This window comes from Sapajus apella, unplaced genomic scaffold, assembly GCF_009761245.1.
Source record: "Sapajus apella isolate SASKATOON/1434 unplaced genomic scaffold, GSC_monkey_1.0 scaffold18, whole genome shotgun sequence".
Taxonomy (NCBI): Eukaryota; Metazoa; Chordata; class Mammalia; order Primates; family Cebidae; genus Sapajus; species Sapajus apella.
Window position 1 is genome coordinate 14,709,365 of NW_022436958.1, and position 8,975 is coordinate 14,718,339.

Genomic DNA, 8,975 nt, shown 5'->3' on the forward strand with positions numbered 1-8,975 from the left:
TCAGCCCCTACTTTAACTGTGGGACCACAATGACGTTTTGGTTCCTCTGGCATCAATGTCAACTCAGAGCCAGTGCCCAGTAGTCCCTGAAATATCTGATCATTTCCCCTTCCCCAATGCACAAGTTATCCTGGTAAAAGGCCAGAGGTCTCCTTGGGGAAGGATGGGAGAATGATTCACTGCATAAACTGTCAGTAATGTAGTGGGGTCCTTCCACAAGGAGACCTGGCCTCCCCTTGATTCAGTTCTTGGTCTTAAACTGGCTCAAGTCCAAAAATTGATTGACAGGCCATGATTTCCTGTTTTTATAATTCAAATTAGCCTTTTGTCTATTTAACCTCGAGGTTTTCTGTTTATATAAATTAAGCAAAAATGCAGTGATTTTTTTCTAAAAACACCATGATTAATTAGCCACTATCAGAGCTCTACAGGAGTCAGACTATTCTGATTGTTACTTTGCCTCTGCTGTCCATTATGGTAGCTATGCACCCCTTGCCTTTAATGGTTGAGTGCTACTTTGCCTCTGCTGTCCATTATGGTAGCTATGCACCCCTTGCCTTTAATGGTTGAGTGCTGCCACTTGGCCCCTGCCACCTTGGGACCCAATTATTTCAATTGTATTTAAATTTTGTTGTTGAGTGACTGCAGTTCCCACTGTTAGTTCCAATATACAGAGAAGAGCAATTACAAGACTCTTCAATGATACAGGTGGTGCCCTCACAAGTCTATTTTGCAAGGTATTCGTCAAGAGTATGTCTTCTGCAACCTCCCAGCTGGGATGAGTAGGTCTAAAGTGACTAATCCACTCCAGCATCCCAATCTCCCTAAGCCTCTGGATCCCTTCCTCTACATGAAGCCAAAAAGATCAGACATTTCCAGCTTACTCACAGTGGGCCATCTTTTACTCTGTATTTCAGCTAACCAAGCAAGTAAACTATTAGAACCTTTTTTAACTCCCTGAGCTGCACCAAGCCTTTAGTCTAGTTATAGGTCTAGCAGGAAGCAGAGGTGTTGGGGGTGACCCCTGAGGAGAATCAACATTATTTTGCCTGGCAACTGCTTCAGGAGAGGCCATCACTGTTTCCTCAGGCAGTGCAGGGTTTATCTCCTCAGAAAAGGAGGAAAGATTTATCTCCTCAGAAAAGGTGGAAAGGCTGATGGCAGCATGGGTCAGGGAGGAGATGTTGCCACTACTGGGGATGGGAAAGCTGTTTCTTCTGGCAAAAAACGTTCATCAGAGTTTACAAACTCAATGTCCCCAGCTTCATCAGTGTCCTCCCACACATACCCATTCCCAGTTTCAGGGTCTCATTCTCTTCCAGTCAAGGCCCTCACTTCAAGAGTAGACACCTGGCGAGGCTATGCATGCACTTTTTATTGCAAGTCACCCACTTACATGACAAGAGCTTGTGTCTGTTTTTCCCACAATTTCAGCTGTTTCTCTATAGGCGATTAGACTCCTATTTAGGGCAATCTTAGCAGATTTGAGGCTCAGTATCTGCTTCTGAAGCCAGGAGATACAATCCCTGAGTTCATCATTTTCTTTCATCACTTTATCTACTGAACTTAGGAGCAACCAACCAGATCCATTAGGTTCCTTGGTTCTCTGCATATGGTCAAAGGTATAATGTATAGAGTCACTAAACTCCTTGCCGCTCACAAGCAGTGGAGTGAATCAGGAGTGTCAAATGCATTTATTTTGCGTAACTCTCTAAACAGTTCACACCAAGGACTATTGGCATTCTCCATACTATTAGAAGTAAAGTCCTTAGCATTTTGGGGTCTAATCATATGAAGGAGCCAACTCCAGAAACCCCCCCGCCAAAAAAAAACTCCATTTTTAATATTCTGTTCCTTCAGAACCACTCCTGGTGCCAAAATCTGCATTAGTCAGGGTTCTCTGGAGGGACGGAACTAATAGGATAAATATATATATACACAAAAAGAGGAGTTTATTAAGTATTAACTTACATGATCACAATGTTCCACAATAGGCTGTCTGAAAGCCTGAGAAGCAGAGAGCCCATCTGAGTCTCTAAACTGAAGAACCTGGAGTCTGATGTTTGGGGGCAGAAAGCGTCCAGCATGGGAGAAAGATGTAGGCTGGGAGGCTAGGCCAGTATCTCCTTTTCATTTTTTCTGCTTGCTTTATATTTGCTAGCAGCTGATTAAATTGTGCCCACCTGATTTAGGGTGGGTCTGTCTTCCCCACCCCACTGATTCAAATGTTAATCTCCTTTAGCAACACCCTTACAGACCCAGGATCAATACTTTGCATTCTTAAATCTAATCAAGTTAACACTCAGTATTAATCATCACATTCACCTTTTAACTTTTGTATGTTAACTGTAAACTTAGGCATGAAGGGTAGCAAAATATCTCACTTTGGCATAAAAATTACTTTGAGCTGAAGCCAATTGAGAAGAAAATACAAGGAAAGCTCTCTGCTAACTCCCTATTTGACTAAAAGCATTTCATAAATTCACAGAAGTGTCCCTCCTCCCATCTCTACCAGGAAGAACAAAGGCTGATCAATGTCAGGATCAGCAAACATTTTTTGAGTACCTATTGTGGGCCAGGTCTTGGGCAAAGAAGGGCCCAAAAAATAATAACACGTATAAAATACTCACCCACAATGCACAATGCAATGTACACACAGATGCTCAGTTAATAATATTTTGCTGTGCCACTTGGAGGTAAGGAGACTATATTCAATGCAATAATGACATAAAAAAGTGCCAACCCCAAATAATTATTATTACATCATTTTGTATGATTCCACTATAGAAACATGCTAATATTCAAATGCTCTAGTTAGCTTTACCAAATGTAATAGAGCTGCATAATCTGTGATAATTCATTGTCTGAGCAAGATCACATTTTGAAGAGGGCTTCTTAGCCTCACTTGCCCTAATATGAAGATATCCAACTGTTAATAAAAGGGGAAATGAAGATCAAAAAGCATCCAATCTACAAAAAGAGATGTATTTGCTTTACTGTCCTACCCTTCTTTGCATAATTTCCTTCTATCTAATGCTTAGTTTTTCATTTTAATGATTGTGATCTAGTTATTATTTTTGGTAATCACATCCCAGGAGCACTTAAACCATGTTTGAGCATCACAGTCTGGGCAGACATTTAAGGGTTTAGAAGGCTTGTGTATGTGTCTCTAAAAATGCCAAAATACATAGAAAATAAACTATAAACTGGTTAAAACTTTTTTTTTAATTTGGCATGGTGTTTTTCCCCCCACATAAGTTATTGGGGTACAGGTGGTTTTTGGTTACATAAGTTCTTTAGTGGTGATTTGTGAGATTTGGGTGCACCCATCACCTAAGGAGTATATACTGCACCATATTTGTAATCCTTTATCCTTCACCCCACTGGTCTATATGCCTATTTTTATACAAGTACCATGCTGTTTTGGTGACTAGGACCTTTATAGTATAGCTTGAAATCAGGTAGTGTGATGCCTCAAGATTCGTTCTTTCTGCTTAGGTAATGTGGGCTCTTTTTTAGTTTCATAAAAATTTTAGAATTGTTTATTCCAATTCTGTGAAGAATGATGGTGATATTTTGATGGGGATTGCATTGACTTTGTAGATTGCTTTTGGCATTATGGTCATTTTCACAATATTGATTCTACCCATCCATGAATAGGGATGTGTTTCCATTTGTTTGTGTCATCTATGGTTTCTTTCAGCAGTGTTTTGTAGTTTTCCTTGTAGAGGTTTTTTGACTCCTTGGTTAGGTATATTCCTAAATATTTTATTTTTCTTTTGCAGCTATTGTAAATGGAGTTGAGTTCTTGATTTGATTCTCCAATTGGTTGCTGTTGGTGTATAGAAGAGCTACTGATTTGTGCAGATTAATCTTGTATCCAGAAACTTTGCTGAACTCTTTTATCAGTTCTAGGAGCTTTCTGAATGAGTCTTTAGGGTTTTCAAGGTAAATGATCATATCTTCAGTAAAAAGTGTCAGTTTGACTTCCTCTTTATGTATTTGGATGCCCTTTATTTCTTTCTTTTGTCTGATCACTCTGGCTAGGACTTCCAGTACTATGTCGAAGGGGAGTGCTGAGAGTGAGCATCCTTGTTTAGTTCCAGTTCTCAGAGGGAACGCTTTCAAATTTTCTCCATTCAGTATTATGTTTGGTTGTGGGTTTGCCATAGACGGCTTTTATTACATTAAGGTGTGTCCCTTGTATGCCGATTTTGCTGAGAGTTTTAATCATAAAGTGATGCTGGATTCCATTGAATGCTTTTTCTGCATCTATTGAGATGATGATGTAATTTTTGTTTTTAATTCAGTTTATATGGTGTATCACATTTATTGGCTTGTGGATATTAAACCATCCCTGCATCCCTGGTATGAAATGCACTTGATCATGGAGAATTATCTCTTTGATATGTTGTTGGATTTGGTTACGTAGTATTTTGTTAAAGATTTTAGCATCTATGATCATCAATGATATTGGTCTGTAGTTTTCTTTTTGTTATATCCTTTCCTGATTTTGGTATTAGGGTGATACTGGCTTCATAGAACGAATTAGGGAGGCTTTCTTCTTTCTCTGTCTTGCGGAATAGTGTCAAAAGCATTGGTATCTATTCTCTTTGAATGTCTGTTAGAATTCCGCTGTGAATCTTTCTGGTCCTGGACTTTTGTTGTTGTTAATAATTTTTAATTACCATTTCAATCTCATTGCTTGTTATTTGTCTGTTTAGGGTAGGTAATTCTTCCTGATTAAACTAGTAGGGTTGTGTTTTTCCAGGAATTTATCTATCTCTTCTAGGTTTTCTAGTTTATGTGTGTAAAAGTGATCATAATAGCCTTGAATGATCTTTTGTATTTGAGTGGTGTTAGTTATACCTCCTGTTTCAGTTTTTAGTAAGGTTATTAGGATTTTCTCTCTTCTTTTCTTGGTTAATCTTGCTAACAGTCTGTCAATTTTATTTATCTTTTCAAAGAACCAGCTTTTTGTTTCATTTATTTTTTGTATTGTTTTGTTTCAATTTTATTTAGATGTGCTCTGATCTTGGTAATTTCCTTTCTTCTGTTGAGTTTGGGTTTGGTTGTTCTTGTTTCTCTAGTTCCTTGAGGTGTTATCTTAGAATGTCAATTTGTGCTCTTTCAGTCTTTTATGTAGGCTTTTAGGGCTATGAACTTTCCTCTTAGACTGCCTTTGCTTTATCCCAGAGCTATTGGTAGGCTGTGTCATTATTGTCATTCAATTTGAATATTTTTTTATTTCCATCTTGATTTCGTTTTTGACTCAATGCTCATTCAGGAGCAGGTTATTTAATTTCAATGTATTTGCATAATCTTAAAGGTATTTTTTTTTTTTTTTGCAAAGAGCAATTTATTAGGCAGAGAGAGAGAAAGACAGAGAAGGAGAGAGAGCTCCCACGCTGCCGTGGGAGGGTATCCAAGGGAGGAATCACAATCTTGACGGTTTATTTTGGACTTGATTTGGTATTAGGGTGATACAGTTTCATCCCAATATGGTCTGAGAGAACACTTGATATCATTTCAATTCCTTTAAATGTATTAAGGCTCATTTTATGTCCTAACATATGGTCTGTCTTGGAGAAAGTTCCATGCACTGTTGAATAGAATGTATATTCTGTGGTTGTTGAATGAAATGGTATATCTGTTAAGATCATTTGTTTCAAAGTATAGTTTAAATCTATTTTTTGTTGTTGTTGTTGTTGTTGACTTTCTATCTTGATGACCTGTCTCATGCTGTCAATAGAGTATTGAAGTTGCCCAGTATTATTGTGTTGCTGTGTGTCTCATTTCTCAGATCTATTAGTAATTGTTTACAAATTTGGGAGCTCCAGTGTTAGGTGCATATATGTTTAAGACTGTATTATTTTCCTGTTGGACAAGGCCTTTTACCATTATATAATGTCCCTCATGGTCTCCTTTAACTGCTGTTGTTTTAAAGTTTTTTGTCTGATATAAGATTACCTCTGCTTGCTGTTGGTGTGTATTTGCCTGAAATGCCTTTTTTCCACCCCTTAAGGTTATGTGAGTCCTTATGTGTTAGGTGAAGGCAGCAGATAGTCAATTGGTGAATTCTTATCTATTCTGTAGTTCTGTATCTTTTCTGTGGAGCATTTAGGCCATTTACATTCAATGCTAGTTATGAAATGAGAGGTACCATTGCATTTATCATGCTCTTTGTTGTCTGTGTACTTTTGTTTCTTGGTTTTGCTTTTTAACATGCATTTTTGTTTTATAAGTCCTGTGTGATTTATGCTTTAAAGAGGTTCTGTTTTGATTTGCTTCTAGGATTTGTTTCAAGATTTAGAGCTCCTTTAGCAGTTCTTGTAGTGGTGGCTTGGTAGTGTTGAATTCTTTCAACATTTGTTTGTCTGGAAAAGACTGTATTTTTACCTCATATATGATGCTTAGTTTCGCTGGATACAAGAAATTCTTTGCTGATAAATTTATTTAAGGAGGCTGAAGATAGGGCCCCAATTCTTTCTGGCCTGTAGGGTTTCTGCTGAGAAATCTGCTGTTAATCTGATAGGTTTTCCTTTAAAGGTTACCTGGTGTTTCTGTCTCCCAGCTCTTAATATTCTTTCCTTCATCTTAACTTTGGATAACCTGATGACAATATGCCTAGGCAATAACCTTTTTGCAATGAATTTCCCAGTGTTCTCTGTGCTTCTTGTATTTGGATGCCTAGGTCTCTAGCAAAGCCAGGGTAGGTTTCCCTGATTATTCCTCCAAATATGTTTTCTAAGCTGTTAGAATTCTCTTCTTCTTCAGGAACACCAATTATTCTTAGGTTTGGTCATTTAACATAATTCCAGACTTCTTGGAGGCTTTGTTCCCAGGTTTTATGGAAACCATAAGAATTGAAATTCCACTCAAATGAATGTCATGAAAATGACTCATCTCACTCTCTATTCCTGTAACTAGTTCTCTTGCTTTTAATATTGAGTCTAGTTCCCATTTGCTGAGGTTACACTTCATTACACAGAATTTCTTAAAAATAAAAACATCAAACATCAAAGCAGAACTTGTTTTCTGACCTACTTTTGATGATCATTGAAGACAATGAGGTTTCTGTTCATCTCCCTCTCCTTGATGTTCTTTCTTTGTGATTATCCCCATCTTTTGTGATTCATTACACCCCAAGGCAATTACTGCATTTCAAGAACTGCACAGCTTTAAAAGAAATTTCCATTCAGAGTTACAGAAACTGAATGCCACATTTCTAAGCAAAGTACCCTTCCTTAAGGCACTGTGGATTAGCCTTTCCATGCTAACAGGCATGGATGGAGACAATTTCTTTAGCAGTCCCAAAGTGTATTGAAAATTCCCTGAACACAATTGTTCTTTTTAAAACTAGTCCTTTGGTGGCTGCCTAAGATAAGTTACATCTATGTTTCTCTGCCTCTAAACCCAGCTGTTGCTCATTTAGTCATCTATCTGAGGATGCTAGCCTCTTCGTGGAGATAGAAATCAAACATAGATTAATCTGAAATTTTCTGTAATTGTGAAGATATACCCCACCTCTTACCAGGACATAGGAGAGCTCTGGCCTAAGCATTGGACTTTCAGGACTTCTGGGCCAGTTGTCATTTGCCTAAAATTTGCTATCAAACTAAACTGGGGTTGACTCACCTAGCACAGTAAAACCAGTTACCCACACTGAGGTTTGCAGTGAAAGAAAGAAAGGCATTTATTTGCAGGGCAAAGAGAATTGGGCAGCTAACACTTAAATCTTGGCCTCCTCAATGGCTTACAAATAAGAGATTTTGAATGCAGGGATAAAGTCTAGCAGAAGCTATATACAAAATCATAAATCAATATACAGAGGTCACACATTGGTTTGGCCAGGACACAGGTAGATTCTAAGATTTTCTGTTTGCAATTGGTTAAGAAAGGTTTGTTGAAAATTTTGGGGTCAGCAGAAAAGAATGTTAGCTCTGGCTTTTGGGGCCTCCAGGCCCTTCAGGAAGAAATTTAGGACAAAGAACAGTGGTCAGAGTTGTCTTTGGTTCCCCTTTATCTGACGTCTATGCGCCTGTGGATCCATTTGGCAGGAGTCCATCTTTATGAAAAACAACTCAGGGACATATGCTGAGATGTTATCTTTAGTTTTGTAACTACTCAATAGGTTCATCTTGCCCACTGCCCAGATACAGCAGATATATCAAGACAGGGAACTTGCAATAGAGGAAGAGTCTAAGACATGTAGAGCTGGTTGGAGTTTTATTACTACTCAAATCAGCCTATTCAAAAATTTGGAGGCTAGAGATTTTAAACAATAGTTTGGCAGGCAGGAAGGTAGGGAATGGGTGCTGCTGACTGGTTGGGGATGCAATTACAGGGATGTGGAAAATGGTCCTCATGTGCTGAGTCTGCTTCTGGATGGTGGCCAAAGGACTAGTTGAGTCTTGAGTCTCAGGTCTGTGTGGGAACAGCCAGACATCAGAGATGCAAAAGTCTGAAAGAGAGCTCAAAAAGCCAATTGTAGGTCCTACAATAGTGATGGTATTTACAAGAGTCATTGAGGAAGGTGCAGATCTTGTGACCCCCAGAACAATAGCTGGTAATTGTTTATGCCTACATCTTAGCAGAATTCAGGCCCCTCTCATAATCCTACACTTGTGGCCTTTTATTAGTTTTATAAAGTCAATTTTGTTTTGGGAAGGACTATTACCACTTAAACTATAAACTACATTTCTTCCAAAGTTAGCTTAGCTCACTCCCAGGAATGACCAAGGAAAGTTTGGAGATTAAAGGCAAGATGAAGTTGGTAGGTCAGATCTCTTTCACTCTCATAACTTTCTCACTGCTTTAATTTTTGCAAAGGCAGTTTCATTTTCTTTTTTTTTTTTTCTTCTGGGAAGAAAAAGAAGCTTAATGGACTTATAGTTTCACATGGCTGGGGAGGACTTCCCACAATCATGGTGGAAGGCAAGGAGGAGCAAGTCACATCTTACATGGATGGCAGC